We start from the raw sequence: 23,981 nt of genomic DNA on the forward strand, positions 1-23,981 counted from the left end.
CACATCAACAAAAAATATCATTTTATCATACATCGCGTAGAAGAAGGAATCCTCGTGGCAAAGAGGGTATCATCGGATGACAACCCAGCAGATCCCCTCACGAAGGGACTGAGTAGGGTTAAGCATCTCCAGCATGCTCGGAGCATAGGGCTGAAGGATGATATAAGTTTTAGTAGTTAGATAAATTATGAAATTTGTAAAGTGTAATTGACATTTGATGTTGAATAAAAGTTGTGTTTATTTATGAGTGAAGTGTTACTATCTTTTGTCAATCGTTTACTATATTTCTTTTGCATGTTTTGACTTCCAGAATAATTATGTTTGGTATATCATATTATTCGAACCTCCACAGTCGGTCATATGTCGGAAGTAGGTATGAATCAAGACTGTCATGATTGTTTACAGAGGTATAAGGTGTTGGACATGGCTACAACAATCATGAGTGCTCATAAGTTTTGAGTATTGGAATCAACCCACGCTCACTGGAATCACTTCATGGAATTTTATCTCAAGTGATCGTGAGACGGTAATATCATATAAGTCTTCAAACCTAGAGATATGATTTGTTACTTACGAGTTGGTTATGCATTAATTGTACGAAAACGCATTGGTAACTCGATGTTATAAAACGTGCTTTTGTGTGTAATTCAATGAGTGGTAGAACAAACATATGAGTCGAAGTTTATCTGTTCCTTCTTGGATTAGAAGCTGATATATGGGCCCCTCGATGATTTTTTTTTGACCTATGTACCGGGCCCGGTCAAAACTAAGTTGTTGTGTTCAATTAAGTTCTTAGTCAAACAAATCAGAAATCGGGAAACAAACTGCTGGACAATAAGTAAGACATTGTCCGCTGAACCTCCCTTGCTTATGTTGTAGAAGCTTCGGTCTCCATTGAAAGGTAAAGGTTGAACCTGCTCATGGCTCCATTGGTTCAAGGTTATTGCCCACATGGGAGTGGGACCTTCAAATGTCGGACGGGGGTTAGGGTTTGGAGCTACTGGGGGCAGGTTGTTGACTTCTGGCTCGGAGTCGGAGTCATCCGAAAAGCCTTCAGCACGGTGATCATCCAAAGGGATCGGGTGATCATCTTCTTGCTCCTCATTGAGCCATCCTCCATTGCCTTGGTTCGGATAATATGGATCGCCAGGAAGGTGGAAGCCAGCTATGCTATCTACGCGAGGATGGGATAAGAAAGGTTAATAGTCGTACTAATCTAGGATACTTATAAGATGGTTGTTATTAGTCGACCCAATACTTGCATAGTCCAAACCAATTACATGTAACCGAGGCAAGATAGTCCTTCGAATAAGCGACCCTAACTCCAGATCCCCAATCCAAAAGGAACAGGAAATGAAGCAAAGGTCATAGATTCTAAGTCTATAGCGCCCTAGTCGCATGTAACCGTGGTGTGTCCACTTAGCAACTATTGCCTTACTAGTAACGACCCTTTTTAGTTATCACATATGTAGTTAGTAGAATGCAGAATACTCCTATAGTATTCTTGTTCTAACGTTTTTGTGGTAGCGTTGGTGAGTTTTTAGACTTGTTGCAACACCACAATCAGTCTTAGGCACATGCTAGTCACACCTAGAAAAATGTAGTTGATCAGGCTACATCCATCCAGATGTGACTATATGTCTCTAAGCCTAATTGTGCTGTTCAACAATCTTAATACTTTTGTTCTGTTCTAGTATGATACTAACCCTTGTATTGGTGAATGTATTTATATACTTAATTAAATATTTTAGCATTTAAAAGTATATATTCTTGGTCAGAGTGTTTTAGTCCCAAAGTGTTTATAGTTCGTATATCTTTTATGGGTTGATATACTTGATTCACTATAAACAATGATCTAATACCAATCTGTCACACCCCAAAACCGAGAACGGCGGAATTCTTTCTGGGGTGGAGGACGTCATGTACAGTATCATAACAATGCATAATAGTAAAAACAAGCGACAACAACCATTGCATTAATATAGTAATTGTAAATACAAGCGTGTTCCGTATAGTTTTGATAGACACCAGAAGTATAAACAAAAATAAAAGATGGGTCTTGTATATGCTCCATCTTCTCAAAAGGCTGCATCAGTACCTGTCTATTTTTGACCTGAGAATACAAGTTATTTTGAAAACGAGTATCCGCATAAAGCTGGTGAGTTCATAAGAATTTAGTGTCGTTGTTTGTATAAAAGTGTTTACAATCATGTAATGTAAAGCTATGATTAATGTTTGAACATAGTAAAATTCCTTGAAAATCCTATATTTTCCAGATGTGCATATTTGTAAGTTTGATCCCTTGAGTGTGTAAAAGTTTTCCCAATGAGACTGTTAATCATGAAAATAAGATTATAGACTTCATTCATGCAAAGTAAAAGAGAAAAGATAATATCTTATTTTAGCAGTTTTACTGTCGGCTGGATATAGTAGTGTTACAACCTTCAATTTAGTAATATATGTATATATATATATATATATATTCACTTCTGGAAGTTAGTTTATCCTTTAATTCATACTGTGTTAATTTGGTACGAATGTAATTTCTCATGTAACCAATCTTAGTGATACTAGAGTATCCGTTGACCTTCCCGGTCATACGTAGTGTATTGATGTTTTGTCACCCTTGGGCCTAGTCAGCTCGGACTGTAGTTAGCAGTCGGGATGTAATAGTGTCTGTCATGTATAGATCTATAGATGTAGTGGTTGCTTTCCCTTCGGGAAGCTCTGGTTACACGGTATTTGCATAGTAGAGTGCCGTATAGAGGGATAGTGTGTCACATTCTGGATTATTGTATTCTCTTGTATCATAGTATAATGAACTTTTTAGTATAGTATATAGTGTGTTTTATTTAACATGCATTACTCATAATAGTAGTAATTATAGTAAGTATCATAGTGATATAGGAAATGAGCAGTAGTCTTAACCATACCTATTATAGTTAAATAAAGTGTGGGATTGCATGCCTTTGATTTACAAATGTAACGAATAAGATGAAGACTTTCAAATCTAACACAAATATATATGATATATAACTAAGAATTCAACGACAGTGGGATGGATAACAGTATACCCTAACACCCCAATCAAACAAGAACACGAAGTAAGGCGAGCTATCGGTCCTAAGTCCTTCCAGTCTTACTTATATAAATATATTAATGTAGATATAGTTTAAAAGAAAAGTAGTTTAAAAATAGTTTGAAAATTGTTTAACATCAATTTAACATAGAAAATGTGTTGATAATTATTTAAAACAGTTTTGTTGACAAGTAGCTAAAAGTTTAGAAAAATCCTTTTTGATTTCAAGTTATAAATCACATATGATTTGATACTATAACTAGTTGTATTTAACTTGTATTCCCCCCCCCCCCCCCCTAAAACATTTAGAAGAAACATTAGAAAGGTTAATTAAGGGGTATGAACTCACCTGCTGCGAGTGGAGTGGATGGAATGTCGCGTAGGATGCTAGGTGTCAAGTGAAGACTTGAACACACACTAGGACCCTGGAAACATTTGAAGAAGTATGTTTACATATAATTAGAGACTAAACACTAATTAAACAGGTATAGACATCCTAATGCAAAGAAAGACGCTTTGGTCAAGTGTTAGGAGACCATTAGGTTGCAAGGAAGAAGTGTAAGGCCTCACTATGGAGTTTACTCCTCAAATACTCACCCTAGGTGAGTTTACGGTTGAAGGACCAATTCCCCCATGAGTTTACGGCCGTAGACTCATGGGAAGAGTGATGGGTTTTGAGCATTCTAACACTTCCTAAGTGTACATGCAACCCTAATAACCTTGGATCTATGTTTGTCTAATAATCATGCAAAGTTGTTTTTCCATGGTTATGAACCTATCTAGCATACATGGGGTACAATTTTCTTTGTATAAAAGATAGAACTACATACCTTGTTGTTGTAAGTGTTCCTTGAAACCTTGTGAGGCTAGCACCTCAAGTGTGATGCCTCAAATGCTTCACACAACACCAAATGCAAAGTATAAACTTGAGAGAATACTTTAACACACTCAAAATCGGCCAAGCCCTCTTGTTTCTCTTGTGTATCACTAGTGTAGCCGATTTTGGGGAGAGACATGGTCCTTAGGTGCAGAGAAGATCTATTTTGATGTCCTCAACAAGAAGGAATCCATCTCTAAGAACGGATTTTGCTCATTGCTAGGGCTCACATATGATGCTTCGACGGTGAATCCAGATTCCATCTCAACTGGTCAATGTAACACCCAAAAATTTCAAATAATTTTTCACATTTTAAAAACACACTTTCATTCATAAATGTTATAAAAATGTCATTGTATCACCTAAAAATTCATAAAAACACATCCCAAGATCATAATATGTAAAAGCTCCTCATGTGTGTACTAATCATGCCGACGCCTTCCCGCGATCCTCACTGGTACCTGAAACACATACCACAACATTGTAAGCATAAATGCTTAGTGAGTTCCCAAAAATACCACACAAAACACATATTAGCCACTCGAGGCTACAACTCTATTTAACCCTCTAGTCAATGTGTCTTAGTGCGGCCCTCTAGTCCCATAACTCTGTGGACCCTCTGGTCCTAACTCTGTGGACCTTGCGGTCCTAACTCTGTAAACTCTGTAACATACATAGCATAAATCACATAGGAATCACATCATGCAAATGCATACAAAATACTCTGTCACATAACTCTAAATACCACTCTAGGTAAAGTATAATGAGAAGACTCACCTCGGGTAACTCGGTAATCTCGAATTCGGTAAAATATCCAGTCTAGCCTCCGCCTAATCATATGAAATAAACACTCTTAATCAATACATCTCTCAAGGCTAGACTATTCCCTCTCTTAGTACTATCAGAAGGGTAAAAGACAATTTTACCCCTCTCACGGCTCAAAGACCCTAAAGTTGACCAAACACTAAAAGTCAACAAAACTCAACTCTTCGGGTTACGTTGCACGTACCAAACATCTATGCTGGGCATACCCAGAGACCTCACAGAAACCGGGAATGCGACCCCCTACACCGCACGTACTGGGATTACGCCCATCGTAACTCCCAGTTTCAGACTCCTTAGATCTTGGTGTCTTAAACAATTAAGACACACGTCCAACTTCTAGATCTGACCATTTCCAGACCTCTTAATCCATAAAGTTGGTGAATTTAAGCCTTTGCATGGCTGGACAAGTTACTAACACCCATAACATTCCATTTCCAACCCTAGAAAGCTCATAACTCAAGCATGCCCTCATAACAACGACCAAGTTGGGCTTTTTGTGGATCTATAACCCAAATATCACTGAAATGGGACAGATCTAGGTCCATGGAGTCCATTACACTCATAAAGTCTCCACCTTTGGGACATTTAACCCTAGAAATGGTCCATGCAACATCAAACCAAAATAAAGAGGAAAGTTTTGAACATTATACCTCTAGATGAAGCTCCTTCCTCTGAGGATCTCATATCCAAACTTGCAATTCAAGCTCTAGCCTCCACAAGCTCCTCTCCTTCTTCTTCACTAACACACCAAGGCACTTTTCGCTCAAAACACTCACACACACACTTAGGGACGAAGGAAGGCTCTCTTAGGGTTTCACTCTCTGATATGGTGGCTAAGAAATGAGCCTTAGCATCCCTTATATAGTGCACAAGCCAAATATTAGGGTTTACATCTGGACCCTCTACGCCCAGCGTAACCCTGGGTACGCCCAACGTACCCAGGCAAGTCCGCATCCAAATTAAGCGCATGAGTACGCGTAGCGTAGTCCCCAGTACGCCCCGCGTACTCATTTGCCACAAAATTGACTCAAGGTCCAAACTTGACAACTTGACAAAAGAGAAAGGTTAAATAGGTTTACCTGAATTTCGGGATGTTAGAATTCTCCCCCACTAGAACCAGACTTCGCCCTCGAAGTCTCATGCCAAAAACAACTCCGGATGCTGCTCCCGCATCTCTAACTCCGGCTCCTAAGTCAGCTTGGACCCCCTCCGATGCTGCCACTTGACCTGAACCAGAGGAACCTCCTTGTTTCTCAGCACCTTGACCTTCCAGTCCAAGATCGCGATCAGTCACCCAACATAATTCAGGCTCGCGTCCACCTGGATATCCTCCAATGGCGCCACTACACTTCCTCAGCAGTGACGCGTGGAAGGTATCATGAATCTTGCTTAACTCCGCAGGTAGCACCAATCGATATGCTACCTTGCACACCCTCGCGATCACCCTAAACAGTCTAATGTATCGAGGCCCCTACTTGCCCTTTTTCCCGAATCGGATAACTCCTGTCCAAGGAGACACCTGCAGGAGTACAAAATCTCCAACCTGAAACTCGAGCTCGGATCGACACCTATCCGCGTAACTCTTCTGGCGACTCTGGGCCATCAACAACCTCTCCCTAATGTATTGTATCTGCTCTGTCGTCTGAAACACTATCTCAGTTCTGCCCATCACTCACTGCCCTACCTCTCCCCAACAGATGGGAGTCTAACACCTCCTCCCATACAACAACTCAAAGGGAGGCATACCAATGCTCGAATGGTGGCTGTTGTTATAGGAAAATTCAGCCAAAGGCAAATATGTGTCCCAACTCCCTACAAAGTCCAATACACATGCCCGAAGCATGTCCTCGAGCGTCTGAATCTTCTGCTCACTCTGTCCATCCGTTTGTGGGTGGTAAGCAGTACTGAAATGCAGCCTAGTACCCAACTCCTCATGGAACTTCTTCCAGAACCTGGAAGTGAAACACACATCTCGATCTGACACAATTGAGATCTGTACAGCATGCTGCGATACCACCTCCCTCACATACACCTCTGACAGCCTCTCTACGGAAGAGCTCTCACTGATAGCAAGGAAATGAGCGCTCTTTGTCAGCCGGTCAACGATCATCCAAATTGCATCGACACCTCTTGCAGTCCCCGACAATTTGGTGATAAAATCCATGGAAATCTGTTCCCACTTCCACTGGGGAACCTCAAGTGGCTGCAACTTGCCATGTGGACACTGGTGCTCGGCCTTAACCATGCGACAAGTTAAGCACGTCTCTACAAACCACACCACATCCCTCTTCATAGAAGGCCAACAATAGTCTCTTTTCAGGTCCAAATACATCTTAGTGGCCCCGGGATGGATTAAAAACCTAGACCTGTGCGCCTCCTCCATCAAAATGGCACGTTCCCCACCCTCAAATGGCACCCAAATCCGGCCCTAGAAGGTCATAAGACCCCAGGTATCGGAAATGAACTCAGATATCTGTCCGATCACCCGCTCTCGCTTGCGGTTCTCTGGTCTCATGGCCTCTACCTGGGCCTCCCGAATGGTGTCCAACACCGAGTCATCACTGTCAACCACAAACAAACATCTTGCAATGGCGCACTCTCTGCCCTACGACTCAAGGCATCAGCTACCACGTTAGCCTTCCCCGGGTGGCACAGGATCTTACACTCATAATCCTTTACCATGTCCAACCATCTCCTCTGGCGCATGTTCAGGTTGGGCTGATCCATCAGATACTTCAAGCTCTTGTGGTCAGTGTATATGGTACACTGAACCCCATACAAATAGTGATGCCAGATCTTAGGCGAACACCACAGCCCCCAACTCCAGATTGTGAGTAGGATACCTCGTCTCATGAGGCTTCAGGTGCCTCGATTCGTATGCTATCACATGCCCTCTCTACATCAGCACCGCACCCAGTCCCGATATCGACGTGTCAGAATACACCACAAAGTCCTCCATTCCCTATGGAAGGGCCAACACTGGGGCTTCGCACAATCTCTGGGCCCCAATTGAAAGCCATGCCCTTCTGGGTCAGTCTGGTGAGAGGAACAGCAATCTTGGAGAAATCCTAGATGAATCTCCGATAATAACTGGCCAACCCCAGGAAACTCATGATCTCTAAAGGGGATCTCGGAACCTCCCAACTCATCACCGCCTCAATCTTGGCCGCATCGACCAATATCCCATTCTGGTTGATGAGGTGTCCTAGAAACTTGACCTCTCGTAACCAGAAATCGCATTTTGAGAATTTGGCGTAAAGCCTCTCCGATCTCAGAACTCCAAGGATCTCCCTTAAATGCTCCTCATGCTACACTCCGGATCTCGAATACACCAATATATCATCAATGAACACGATCACCGAACGATCCAACATTGGCCTGCACACCCTATTCATGAGATCCGTGAACGTCGTCGGTGCATTGGTGAGCCCGAAAGGCATCACCACGAACTCGTAATGCCCGTAATGTGTCATGAACGTTGTCTTCTGGATATCCTCATCATGCACCCTCATCTGATGATATCCAGACCTCAAATCAATCTTGGAGAACCACGACGCTCCCTGCAACTGATCGAACAAATCGTCGATCCTCGGTAATGGGTAACGGTTCTTGATCGTCAGCTTTTTCAACTTCTGGTAATCAATGCACATCCGGTGTGAACCATCCTTTCTCACGACAAAAAAGATCGACGCTTCCCACGACGAGCTACTCGACCGTATAAACCCCTTTCCCAGCAGTCCCTAAAGCTGCGAGGATAACTCCTGCATCTCTGGAGGTGCAAGGCGATAAGTTGCCTTGGCGATAGGCATTGCCCCCGGAACCAAATCGATATGGAACTCCACCTACCTCTCGAGAGGTACACCTGGCAACTCCTCGGGGAAAACATCCAGGAACTCATGCACTATCGGGACCTCATCGACCAACTTTGGTCTCTCTCCACCTACTCTCGTATCGACTACATAAGCTACAAACCCACTACAGCCCTACTGTAGACTCTGCATCGCTCTAGCGGTAGAACAAAATACTGACCCCGAACGGGTACCCTCGCCATAAACAATAAGAACTCCCCCACTAGGGTCTCGTATGGACACCAGTTGTCGCTTACAGTCGATAACTGCTCCAAATTTGCTCAACCAGTCCATGCCCACGATGACACATACATCTCCCATAGCAATCGGGACCATATCAATCGGAAACTCAACGCCAAAGGTCTCGAGTACACTTCCTCGAATCACATCAATGGCATACACCGCTCTCTCATCCGCTATGGAAACTCGCAAGGGTCGACTCAACGCCTCCTGACAGATACTGATGTGTTGACTAAAGGGCAACGACACAAAAGACCGACTCGTACCCGAGTCAAATAACACCAAAGCAAGTACAAAAATCACAAGAAATGTACCTACACATATCATAATATAAGCATAACACCATAACTCAAAATAAATAGATGAAAGAATACTTACCAGCCACAACATCGGGCGCTGTGGGGACCTACTCCGCTGTCAACTGGAAGGCTCTCCCGCAATCCTTTGGTGCCTCGGCTTTCATCGGACGACTCTCCGTAGCTCGTACAGCAGCAGGGGCAGATCCATGTGAAGCTCCCTTAGTTGTCCCTCATAACTGCGGACACTCGGCCTAACGGTGTCCGGTCTGGTAGCAGTGAAAACAGACTTCAAATCCCTTGGGGCAATCCTTGGCCATGTGCCCTTCCTTGCCACACTTGTAGCAAGACCCTGCCCTACACAACCCCTCATGAAACTTGTCACACTTGCCACAAGTGCGGCCCTTCTGGTTCCCTGATCTCGAATCGGCGGGCTTAGCCCGCTTGGTAGCCGGCCGAGATTGTGTTGGTCGTCGATCCCTCCCCTGAGACTCTGCCTCCTCCCTGGCCCGAGTCTCTAGCTCAATCTCCCTCTTCCAGGCATTTTCCTGAAGCTTGGCAAGTGTCCGATATGTCGAGTTCGCAACGAAAGCGCGGATGTCTCTCCTCATAATGCTCAAATATATGCTCATGCATGCCTACTCGGAAGACACGTGCTCAGGGAAGAACATCGCCCTCTCATGAAACATCCTTGTGATCACTGTAACAGACTCGGTACCCAGCTTGAGGGTTAAGAACTCCTGGGCCAAACGTTCCCTTTCCACTGGGGGAACATACTCATCATGAAACATAGCGGTGAACCTCTCCCAGGTCACCGCACCAAGCTCTGCAGAGGAATAGTGCGCTGTCACAAATTTCCACCAGTCCTTCGCTCCCAAGCGTAGCTGGTTCATTGTGAATCGAACTCTCAGATGCTCCGGACAAAAACAAGTATACAAGCATACCTCAATATCCGAAATCCATCTCATTGCAACGATCAGATCCTGCGTCCCATCAAACTTTGGTGGCTTTATGTTGCTTAACTCTTGGTATAGCAACGAGTCATGCCCCTGTGGCATCGTAGTAGCAAAGGCGGCGGTGGCCGCAGCAACAACAGCATCAGTGAGAGCAGCGTAACGCTCGTCAAAAGTCTCGATCAGGGTGGTCTTGATAGACCCAAACATCTCTGGTATCTCAGCTCAGATGGCGGCAGCCACTTCCTCGTGAATCAATCTGCGGATCTCCTCATCGCTAACACCACTGCTCTCAGGTGTGTATTGTTTCCCAACCATGATGTCTCTCTGAAATACAACACAAGATATTAGAGACTCGCTCGAGTGTACACACACTCGATATCCCATTCCAATCGATCCTTGGTACCCTAAGGATTCTTACTTGGGCTGCGCACTGATTCGGTGCCTTTGGTAGTACGGGCCTAATACTACCATCCACACCGCATCAATATTCACCCCAAGTCCTCCTCCTAGGATCCCAAGTCCCAAGTACTCTACTCTCTCTATGCATAGTCTACTCTCTAGAAGATCTCTCATAATCTCCTCGCTGCTATCTATTAACTCCCAAGCATCTCCTAGCAGCATTACCCCTAGGCTAAGGCATCACAAATTAGGCCACTCTAGTCCTAATAAGAATACCTAGCCTAATCTAGCATGCATATCATATCATAACATATCTCGTAACTCATAATGTAAGGGTATTTTGGGAAATCACCGTTCGAGCGCTGCCTGTTCGTACACACTGCTTTGCTCTGCTCTTTCAAAAACTTTTTACTCTTTGAGAAAAAATTTGTGAATTTTGTTTTGTAAATCTCTGAAATCCTCAGTTTGAGTTCAGATACGCCCGAAGGTGCACCCGAATCCCTCAAACCAAGGCTCTGATACCACTTGTAACACCCAAAATTTTAAAATAATTTTTCACATCTTAAAAACACACTTTCATTCATAATTGTTATAAAAATGTCATTGTATCACATAACAATTTATAACAACACATCCCAAGATCATAATATGTAAAAGCTCCTCATGTGTGTACTGATCATGCCGACGTCTTCCCGTGATCCTCACTGGTACCTGAAACACATAACACAACACTGTAAGCATAAATGCTTAGTGAATTCCCTAAAATACCACACACAACACATACTAGCCACTGGAGGCTATAACTCTATTTGACCCTCTGGTCAATGTATGTAAGTGCGACCCTCCAGTCCCATAACTATGCGGACCCTCTGTCCCTAACTCTGTAGACCTTCCGACCCTTACTTTGTAAACTCTGTAACATACATAGCATAAATCACATAGGAATCACATCATTGAAAAGCATACAAAATACTTTGTCACATAACTCTAATTACTACTCTAGGTAAAGTATAATGAGAAGACTCACATCGGGTAACTCGGTAATCTCGAACTCAGTAAAAAATCCGGTCTAGCCTCCGCATAATCATATGAAATAAACACTCTTAATCAATACATCTCTCAAGGCTAGACTATTCCCTATCTTATTACTCTCAAAAAGGTAAAAGACCATTTTACCCCTTTCATGGCTCAAAGACCCTAAAGTTTACCAAACCCTAAAAGTCAACCAAAGTCTACTCTCCGGGTTATGCTGCGCGTACCAAACATGTATGCAGGGCATACCCAGAGACCTCACAGAAATGGGGAACAAGGCCACCTACGCTGCGCGCAATGGGATTACGCCCCGCGTAACTCCTAGTTTCAGACTCCTTAGCTCTTGGGGTCTTAAACAGTTAAGACACACGTCCAACTTCTAGATTTGACCATTTCCAAGCTTCTTAATTCATAAAGTTGTTGACTTTAAGCCTTTGCATGGCTGGACAAGTCACTAACACCCATAACATTCCATTTCCAACGCTAGAAAGCTCATAAGTCAAGCATGCCCTCATAACAACGACCAAGTTGGGATTTTTATGGATCTATAACACAAATATCACTGAAATGGCACATATCTAGTTCGATGGAGTCCATTACACTCATAAAGTCTCCACCTTTGGGACTTTTAACCCTGGAAATGGTCCATGCAACATCAAACCAAAACAAAGAGGAAAGTTTTGAACTTTATACCTCTAGATGAAGCTTCTTCCTCTGAAGATCTCAGATCCAAACTTGCACTTCAATCTGTAGCCTCCTCAAGCTCCTCTCCTTCTTCTTCTTCACTAACACACCAAGGCACTTTTAGCTCAAAACACTCACACACACACACACACTTAGGTATGAAGGAAGGCTCTCTTAGGGTTTCACTCTCTGATATGGTGGCTGAGAAATGAGCCTTAGCATCCCTTATATAGTACACAAGCCAAATATTAGGTTTGCATCTAGACCCTCTACGCCCAACGTAACCCTGGGTAAGCCCAACGTAACCAGGCGAGTCCGCTTCCAAATTAAGTGCATGTGTACGCGTATCATACTCCCCAGTATGCCCCGCGTACTCATTTGCCACAAAATTCACTCATGGGCCAAACTTGACAAGTTGACAAAAGAGAAGGGTTAAATCGCTTTACCTGAATTTCATGATGTTACAGTCAACTTTTCACGATGTTTTACCACATGGGGTACATTGAAATCCTAACTACCGTGACAAGGTTCAAGAAATCATGCCTTCCTCCTTAATGGAATGGGTGTTCACTCTCCTCTTCAAAGGGCTTTCTGAAAGGAGCACCGAATCTGATGGTGCCAACAAATCTTTCATGACTTTGATTTATGGGTTGTACCACGGAATCAACCTTTACTATGGATCAGTACTATGGCTTCAGCTCATCCGAAGTTTGTCATCAGCCTCACGTCATACAGAAATTTCATGAGCCAGGTTTTGGACCATTGTTACTCAATCGATAATGGAGCGTTTTCACATTCCCATTATGGCAGATTCTCTGCTCTCCTCTATTGCTACATTCCATACCACAAACATTATTGTCACTCATCCATCCAAATTTCACTTCGTTGGCTCCATTCCAGAGTCAATGTATGCCTGTGTGTCTCCTGCAAGCAAGCTCATTCAAGAGTACATGAAACTTCCTCTTCTAGTCCAAGGGATCTAACGCCATAAATGTTAAAGTCTATTGAAGAAGTGTAACAGCTCAAATTTTCAAATAAATTTTTCATTTAAAATAGAACAACATTATTCAACAAAAGTATTTATTCCAGATTCATTTCAAAAATACAATTAAAAGAATCCCCAAGATCTCCAACAATGGCAGTGCGTACGCGTCACGCCGGCGCCTTCCCACGGTCGTCGCTAGCACCTGAAACACATACATACAACTTGTAAGCAAAAATGCTTAGTGAGTTCCCCAGTATACGACCTATACACATACGCCTTTCCAGGCCCTGACCTTCCGGTCCACAAAACATTGCCTTCCGGCCCGTAACATAATCGCCTTCCGGCCCATCACATATCGCCTTCCGGCCCGTATCATTTTGCCTTCCGGCCCATAACGTTTACAACACATAACGCATATAACACAACACACATAGCACATACATCAGACATCATACCTGTCCTTTCTGTCACATAACATATCGCCTTCCGGCCAGTATAAACTTACATATCATGTATAGCATCTACCTTTCTAGTTATAGCATAAATAACATATATCACTTACGACCTTCCGGTCTCACAGTCAAACCCTTCCGGGTGAAGTATAGTGAGAAAACTCACCTCGTAGTAGGCAAGCTATAAACCCTTGGAGCTACTCGCACTCGATCTGCTAATCTGCAGACTCCCTATAATACCACATACCTTCATTAATGATCTTATCAAACAAGACACTGACCCTACGAAATTACATACAGGTCAACGGTCAACTTGACCGGACTCGTCGAGTGCAAAGGCGACTCGGCGAGTCTAGACGTCCTCCCCAAATTCCCTGTGGTTCCCCCTTTCTACCCGTCGAGTATCCCCCTTGACTCGACGAGGTCCTTGTGGAGGAATCGCGGGGCCACCCCGACTCCACTCGTCGAGTCTAAAGAACGACTCGGCGAGTCCCAGTAAATCTTCAAGCTACTCGCTGAGTCTGAAGAACAACTCGGCGAGTCCCAGTGAACCTTCAAGCTACTCGCCGAGTCCGAAGAACAACTCGGCGAGTCCATGCCACGCAGTCAATCAACTGCCTCCTGTAATTCGCATGGTTCCGAAATATATAGACATGGGACTTCCTGCACCTTTAAACATACTATTACTGGGATTTAAACGCTTGTAACAACACTATAATCTATCTAACCACTAAATGGGTTTCCTAAACCCTAGATTCGTGTACAACACCAAAACAACAGAAATGATCCGAGTATTACCTGGAAAACGTGTTCTCTGTGTCCCCAACCTTCAGAGCTCAATCCTCTTGATCCTCCTTCGACCACAACCTTGCCTCTTCTTGCCTAACAACTCCTTCAAGTTTCCACTAGTCTTCACTCCTGCTCCAGATGCCCACAGACGTTTAGGTTATCTTCAATCGGCCAAAAGACGAGAAATGACGGCCCTAAAGACGTTATATACGATCCAGAATCAAAACGGCTAGGGTTTCTGCTGAACAGCGTCGACTTGCCGAGTCCCTAATGGACTCGTCGAGTCCAGTCGCGAATCTGTGACCAAGACCGTGGTCCTACTCGGCGAGTCAGGCACCAACTCGCCGAGTCCCCTCCTAAAAAAATGCCCCAAAAAGTTTTAAAGAAATACCTGAAATTCCGGGCTGTTACAACTCTCCCCCACTAGAACTAGACTTCGCCCTCGAAGTCTCACTCTGCGAATAACTCCGGATGTTGCTCCCGCATTTCACGCTCCGGCTCCCAAGTCATCTCCGATCCCTTCCGATGTTGCCACTGAACCAACACCAGAGGTATCTCCTTGTTCCGCAGAACCTTGATCTTCCGATCCCTAATAGCTACTGGTCTCTCGGCGTAATTCAGGCTCGCATCCACCTGAATATCCTCTAACGGAACCACTGCCGATTCACCGGCTATACACTTCCTCAACTGTGATACGTGGAAGGTATTATGAATCTGACCCAACTCCGCTGGCAACTCCAACCGATAAGCTACCCGACCTACCCTTGCAATTACACGAAATGGACCTATGAACCAGGGCCCCAACTTGCCCCTCTTTATGAACCGGATCACTCCTTTCCAAGGAGAAACCTTCAGGAGAACGAAGTCGCCAACCTGGAATTCGAGCTCGGACCGGCGTCTGTCCGCGTAACTCTTCTGTCGACTCTGGGCGGTCAATAACCTCTGCCTAACCTGCTGAATCTGCTCGGTCGTCTGAAGTACGATCTCTGTACTGCCCATCACCCTCTGTCCCACTTCTCCCCATCAAATGGGAGTCCGACACCTCCTACCATACAACAACTTAAAAGGTGGCATACCAATGCTCGAATGATGGCTGTCATTGTAGAAAAACTCAGCCAAAGGCAAATGCGCATCCCAGCTACCCCCGAAGTCTAACACACATGCCCTAAGCATGTCTTCCAATGTCTGAATCGTCCGCTCGCTCTGACCGTCTGTCTGGGGATGGTATGCGGTACTAAAATGCAGTTTAGTACCCAGCTCCTCGTGGAATTTCTTCCAGAACCTGGAAGTGAAACGTACATCGCGGTCTGAAACAATCGAGATCGGCACTCCATGCCGAGATACTATCTCTCTCACGTATAATTCTGCCAACTTCTCTGCTGATGAACTTTCGCTAATGGCAAGGAAGTGTGCACTCTTTGTCAACCTATCCACAATCACCCAAATTGCATCGACTCCTCTGGCAGTTCTCGGCAATTTGGTGATGAAATCCATCGTAAACTGTTCCCACTTCCACTCAGGAATCTCCAAGGGCTGCAACTTACCATGCGGTCTCTGGTGCTCGGCCTTAACCCTACGGCAGGTCAAACACCTCTCAACGAACCAAGCAACGTTTCTCTTCATGCAAGGCCACCAATATTCCATTCTCAAATCCAAATACATCTTCGTAGCACCGGGATGGATCGAGAATTTCGATCTGTGAGCCTCCTCCATCAAAGTAGCACGCGTACCGCCCACGAATGGTACCCAAATCCGACCCTGAAACGTCAGAAGTCCTCGTCCATCCTTAACGAACTCTGAAATTAACCCGACGACCCGCTCCTTCTTCTGCATCTCGGATTTCACAACCTCGGCCTGTGCCCCACGAATAGCATCTAATACCGGAGTCGTCACCGTCAACCTCAGACATACATCCCGCAATGAAGTGCTCTCCGCCCTACGACTCAATGCATCGGCTACCACATTAGCCTTGCCTGGGTGGTATAGGATCTCACAGTCATAATCTTTAACCACGTCCAACCATCTCCTCTGACGCATATTTAGGTTGGGTTGATCCATCAAATACTTCAAACTCTTATGGTCTGTGTATATAGTACAACGAACCCCGTACAGGTAGTGACGCCAAATTTTGAGAGCGAACACCACTGCCCCCAACTCTAAGTCATGTGTGGGATACCTCGCCTCGTGAGGCTTCAGCTGCCTCGATGCATAAGCTATCACATGGCCCCTCTGCATCAACACTGCACCCAGTCCCGAAATCGATGCGTCGCAATATACGACAAAATCCTCCATCCCTTCCGGGAGAGCCAATACCGGGGCTTCGCACAGTCTCTTACGAAGTGTCTCGAAGGAAGTCTGCTGCTCGGGTCCCCATGAAAATGTAACACCCTTCCGGGTCAATCTGGTGAGCGGTACCGCGATCTTGGAGAAGTCCCTAACAAACCTCCGATAGTACCCCGCCAACCCAAGGAAACTCCTGATCTCGGAAGGTGACTTCGGTGCCTCCCAACTCATCACTGCTTCCACCTTGGCCGGATCAACCAATATCCCTGCCTGATTAACAACATGTCCCAGAAATTGGACCTCCCGCAACCAGAAGTCACATTTGGAGAATTTTGCATATAGCTTCTCCGACCTCAGTACCTCAAGGACCTCCCTCAAATGTCCCTCATGCTGCTCTCTAGACCGTGAATACACCAGGATGTCGTCGATAAATACAATCACAGACCGATCCAGCATCGGCCTGCATACCCTGTTCATCAGGTCCATGAACACCGCTGGGGCATTGGTGAGCCCAAAAGGCATCACCACGAACTCGTAATGCCCATACCGCGTCCTAAATGCTGTCTTCTGGACGTCCTCATCCCGCACTCTTACCTGATGGTACCCTGATCTCAAATCGATCTTGGAAAACCAAGATGCCCCTTGCAACTGATCGAATAGATCATCAATCCTCGGTAACGGATAGCGGTTCTTGACCGTCACCTTGTTCAGCTCCCGGTAATCGATATACATCCGGTGTGAACCATCCTTCTTCTTGACGAACAGGATCGGTGCCCCCCACGGCGAGCTACTCGGCCGAATAAATCCCTTTCCCAACAACTCCTGGAGTTGCGAGGACAACTCTTGCATCTCTGGAGGTGCAAGACGATAAGGCACCTTCGTAATAGGCGCAGCCCCTGGAACCAGATCGATACCAAACTCCACTTGTCTCGCAGAAGGTACTCCCGGCAAATCCTCGGGAAAAACATCTGGAAACTCGCGCACCACTGGAACCTCCTCCACTGTCTTCGGTCTCTCGGAAGTCTCCCGCGTATCCATCACATACGCCACAAAACCTTTACATCCCTGCTGTAGGCATTGCCTCGCCCTAGCGGCCGAACAAAAAGCTGATCCCGAACGGGTGACCTCGCTGTATACCGTAAGAACTCCCCCACTAGGGTCTCGTATAGTTACCAGCTGACGCTCGCAGTCAATGACGGCGCTGAATCGGCTCAACCAGTCCATGCCTACGATGACACAGACATCCCCCATCGCAATAGGAATTAGGTCAATCGGAAACGCAACCCCGAAAATTTCTAGCACGCATCCCCGAAGAACCTCCGTAGCACAAACCACCCTCTCGGCCGCAATAGAAACGCTCAAGGGCCGACCTAACGGCTCACGACTAATGCCGATATGCTGACTAAAAGCTAACGATACGAAAGATCTACTCGCACCCGAATCAAATAACACTAGAGCAGGCATAGAGTTCACAAGAAAAGTACCTACACATACATTAATATAAGCACAACATTTCGACTTAAAGTAAATACGTGAATGATAACATACCTGCCACAACATCGGGCGCAGCGCGGACCTCCTCCGCAGTCAGCTGAAAGGCTCTCCCGCGAGCCCTCGGGGCCTCGACCTTCACCGGTCGGGTCTCAGTAGTCCTGGTAGTAGGTGTAGCTCCCTGACGAAGCTGCGGGCACATGGCCTTCCGATGGCCTGTCTGGTTGCAGTGAAAGCAAACCATAAACCCCTTAGGGCAATCCATGGCAATGTGTCCCTCCTTGCCACACTTGTAGCAACCACCAGCTCGACACGCCCCCTCGTGACCCTTGCCGCACTTCGTGCAAGTGCGGCCCTTTGGACCTCCCATCCTCGAATCAGCGGACTTGATCCGCTTGGCTGCCGGCTGAGACTGAGCCAGCCGCCGATCCACCTGCCGAGACTCGGCCTCCTCCCTCGCCTGCGTCTCCAACTCGATCTCGCGCTTCCTGGCGTTCGCCTGAAGCTCAGTGAAAGTACGATAGGTGGAGTTTGACACAAACTCCCGGATCTCCCTCTTCAAAACGCCCAAATACCGGCTCATCCGCGACTGCTCCGTAGATACCAGCTCAGGGCAGAACATCGCTCTCTCATGAAACTTCCGCGTGATCACTGCCACGGAATCAGTACCCTGCTTAAGGGTCAAGAACTCCTGAATCAATCGCTCCCTCTCCACCGGGGGAACGTACTCGTCTCTGAACATCTCAGTGAACCTCTCCCACGTCACCGCTGTAATCTCCGCCAGAGTGAGGTTCGCCGTCACGAACTTCCACCAATCCTTCGCTCCCAGTCGGAGCTGGTTCAAGGCGAACCGTACCCTCAGATGCTCCGGGCATGAACAAGTATAGAAGCACCCCTCAATGTCGGCGATCCACCTCATCGCCGCAATCGGATCCTGTGTCCCATCAAACTCAGGGGGTTTCGTGTTGCTGAATTCTCGGAACAGCAACGAATCGCCCCCTTGCGGCCTGGCAGCGGCCACGGCTGCGGTAGCGGCAGCAGCTGCAGCATCAGTCAGTGCGGCGTACCGCTCCTCGAATGTCTCCATCAGCGTGGTCTTAATAGACCCAAACATCTCCGGGATCTCGGCCCGGATCGCTGCAGCCACCTCCTCCTGGATCATCTGACGAATATCCTCATCACTCACAGTGCTCGAACTCGCCCCATTGCGTGTGATGACCATGATGTCTCTGAAATACAACATAAAATCATCAGAGACTCCACCAAGTACAATTGTACTCGATACGCACCCTACTCAGTCTCCGATATCCAAGGATTCTTACTTGGGTCTTCCACCGACCCGGTGTCTTCGGTAGTACGGGCCCAATACTACCGACCACACCGTATCAGTATTCGTCCCAAATCTTTCTCCCCAAATCCCGAATAATGAGTACTCTACCTCTAGTATGCACTATCTACTTGCGCGCTACCAAATATCTCATGTAAGCAATCTCCCTAGACTAAGGCATCACAAAACAGGCCATTTTAGTCCTATCATGTATACCTAGTCTTCTAGCATGCATAACAATTCATAATCCAGTGCATAACATAACATTGTAAGGTATTCTGGGAATCTTTACCGTTCGGGCGCTGGCTGATCGTACACACTGCTCCGTTCTTGTTTACCGCTTTACCATTTATAAAATTTTATACCTTTATTATTTTAAAAGATTTTTCCTCAAATCCTCGGTTTGAGTTCAGTTACACCCGAAGGTACACCCGAATCCCTCAAACCTGGCTCTGATACCAATTGTAACAGCTCAAATTTTCAAATAAATTTTTCATTTAAAACAGAACAACATTATTCAACAAAAGTATTTATTCCAGATTCATTTCAAAAATACAATTAAAAGAATCCCCAAGATCTCCAACAATGGCAGTGTGTACGCGTCACGCCGGCGCCTTCCCACGGTCGTCGCTAGCACCTCAAACACATACATACAACTTGTAAGCAAAAATGCTTAGTGAGTTCCCCAGTATACGACCTATACACATACGCCTTTCCAGGCCCTGACCTTCCGGTCCACAAAACATTGCCTTCCGGCCCGTAACATAATCGCCTTCCGGCCCATCACATATCGCCTTCCGGCCCGTATCATTTTGCCTTCCGGCCCATAACGTTTACAACACATAACGCATATAACACAACACACATAGCACATACATCAGACATCATACCTGTCCTTTCTGTCACATAACATATCGCCTTCCGGCCAGTATAAACTTACATATCATGTATAGCATCTACCTTTCTAGTTATAGCATAAATAACATATATCACTTACGACCTTCCGGTCTCACAGTCAAACCCTTCCGGGTGAAGTATAGTGAGAAAACTCACCTCGTAGTAGGCAAGCTATAAACCCTTGGAGCTACTCGCACTCGATCTGCTAATCTGCAGACTCCCTATAATACCACATACCTTCATTAATGATCTTATCAAACAAGACACTGACCCTACGAAATTACATACAGGTCAACGGTCAACTTGACCGGACTCGTCGAGTGCAAAGGCGACTCGGCGAGTCTAGACGTCCTCCCCAAATTCCCTGTGGTTCCCCCTTTCTACCCGTCGAGTATCCCCCTTGACTCGACGAGGTCCTTGTGGAGGAATCGCGGGGCCACCCCGACTCCACTCGCCGAGTCTAAAGAACGACTCGGCGAGTCCCAGTAAATCTTCAAGCTACTCGCCGAGTCTGAAGAACAACTCGGCGAGTCCCAGTGAACCTTCAAGATACTCGCCGAGTCTGAAGAACAACTCGGCGAGTCCATGCCATGCAGTCAATCAACTGCCTCCTGTAATTCGCATGGTTCCGAAATATATAGACATGGGACTTCCTGGACCTTTAAACATACTATTACTGGGATTTAAACGCTTGTAACAACACTATAATCTATCTAACCACTAAATGGGTTTCCTAAACCCTAGATTCGTGTACAACACCAAAACAACAGAAATGATCCGAGTATTACCTGGAAAACGTGTTCTCTGTGTCCCCAACCTTCAGAGCTCAATCCTCTTGATCCTCCTTTGACCACAACCTTGCCTCTTCTTGCCTAACAACTCCTTCAAGTTTCCACTAGTCTTCACTCCTGCTCCAGATGCCCACAGACGTTTAGGTTATCTTCAATCGGCCAAAAGACGAGAAATGACGGCCCTAAAGACGTTATATACGATCCAGAATCAAAACGGCTAGGGTTTCTGCTGAACAGCGTCGACTCGCCGAGTCCCTAATGGACTCGTCGAGTCCAGTCGCGAATCTGTGACCAAGACCGTGGTCCTACTCGGCGAGTCAGGCACCAACTCGCCGAGTCCCCTCCTAAAAAAATGCCCCAAAAAGTTTTAAAGAAATACCTGAAATTCCGGGCTGTTACAAGAAGCAGATAAGCCTTCAAAATAGGGCAAGAAGCAAGAAGCCAAAAATGGAGAAAAAGGAGGTAAGGTATCAAAAGTTCAATCCCCCAAGAAGCGAAAGGCAGAGAAGGCTGCTCCTTCACAACCCAAGTAGAAGAAGACCAAGAAACCTGCTAGAAAGCTTATTCTTCAATCTTCAAGCGACTCAAACTCTGAGTATGTATCTTCTGGTCATGAACCCCAAATTTCGAGTGAATCTGAGAGCAAAAGCTCAGATGATGATGAGGTGGTTCGAGGTGGTACACCTCCTCGTTCGCATACACCTGAGGTATTCGTTTGTTCCTAAGCACATTCTCCTCCTCCTATTTCCATTCCTACTACCCTTCCTCCCCTTTCCCCTATCGTTACATCTCAACCCTCATCCACCATTCCCATTCCCACTCCCATCTTTTCCGAAGCTACAACCACCACCACCACTAGAGTGCAAACCAATGTATCTGATACGGGGGTACGTACTTCCGCACCCAAAACCCATGCTACTACGAAACCTTTTTCTCCTACCCAATCCACTGAAACCAATATTGTCCTTAGTGGGGAGAATGTTGATTTCGATACATTCTACTACAGTCCTTACAGGGTGCAAAGTGATGATGATGAAGATGCCCTTGTCACCAAACACCATGTTAAGGAGCTAACAGAGAAGCTAGACAAAATTATGGCTTCCTCCTCTTCTACGAGTTCTCCTTCCGAGTTTGTTGTTACAAGCATGATGGCCTCATTAGTTAAGGAACACAATGCTTCAATCTCCAAATCCACTTTAAACATTGATGGTTCAACGAAAGTTTTCACGGAGGCGACCGAAAAAGTCTAGAAACTAGCTTATAACGCAAACATTTTTCTTGAATCTCTATAGGGTGCTGCAGCTCAAAATGCAAACACGGTTAGTGCCTCTGTTCAGACTCTTACAAAATCGCCTCAAAAGGAAATGGAGTTTTTGAGATGCTTCGCCAGAACCTCTCTTCTGATCATGCCACACATCAAGCTTCGGTTAATGAATGTTTAAATCAGCTTCAGGCAGATCTAGCCTTGGAAAGCAGAGTAATGGATGAAATTATCTGAAGACTACTCAGCTAAAGACCCACACTTTGAAGCTCAATCAAGTGAACAAGGAACTTGATGATTTGCATTTGGAGTGGTCTGTGGTAAAGACCTCTGTTGGAGATGTTCACTCCATTCTTCTCCATCTTCTTGAATCCCATGATCCGGTTCTTACCATTACATTCAGACGTCGTTTAGCTGAGAAACTATGTCCTACTCTTGAAATTTTAAGCAGGATAGAGGGTGTTCCAGAGTTCGTTGTCCCTTCGCAACAAGGGGGAAAACAAGCAAAGATCTCATCTCAACACCCGAAACGTCAACAGCCGAAAGTGGTTGCCGAACCGAAAGGGAAAGATGGTTCGGGTTCAGGTGTGCAAGATAAGGGTAAAGGTGTTGTTGAGGATGATTTGATGACATTGAAGATACGATTCTTATAAGGAATGTTCTCAAATCCAAGCCTTCTACTCAGGAGATTAAGCTAAAGGTTACCGATGCAATCAACATGGAGAATGAGGTTTAAGAGGCAAATCTACTCAATAAGAGAAATTTGAAGTTTCCTCTATGGACGATGGAAAGACTTCGAAAGGAGGTTTTTGAAGCTTCAAGTTTACACTAGTTAGAGCCTGTTCTCTCTTACAATGTTGAGAATTCTAAATATTCTCAATTTGATATGCCAATCACTCGCAAGGCTTTCATCTTTCACTGTTTTGAGCCTACAGTTGCAATCCCCTCTCCAGACCTGAGGTTGATCAGGAGTTAATGGAATATTATCATGAATTCTCTCAGCCGTAGTACCTAACCTAGATTAACAAAAAGATTACAACTATTAAGGTGCTGAAGCCTACCGCAGCTAGCATGTTCATTAATGTGAAGTTCAAGGTGACTCGAGGATCTGAAAGTTTGGCCCATACAATTTCACTTGCTAACTTGCCCAATCTGAATACACATGATTGGATTCTCCTGATTAACATTCAACTAGCCAATGAAAATGATTATGATCCAATCATTGATCACATCAAGCGTATGCTAGTGTGTTACATTCATGAAGTGGCAAAGATGGATCATGAGGTTGCCGCTGCTATTCGCAAAAGACCCACTGTTAAGCCAAATGGGAAGGCATGTGACACTAAGTTGATGGTGAAGGGAAAAATTGATTCACAATCTCACATTGTCATGTTTCTTAGGGGTGAAGGTCAGAGGTGCCTATTTTCTTTGGCTGACAAATATCTATTCTCTACTGCCTGCTTGGAGCA

The sequence above is a fragment of the Lactuca sativa genome, chromosome 3, assembly GCF_002870075.4.
Source record: "Lactuca sativa cultivar Salinas chromosome 3, Lsat_Salinas_v11, whole genome shotgun sequence".
NCBI classification, from domain to species: domain Eukaryota; kingdom Viridiplantae; phylum Streptophyta; class Magnoliopsida; order Asterales; family Asteraceae; genus Lactuca; species Lactuca sativa.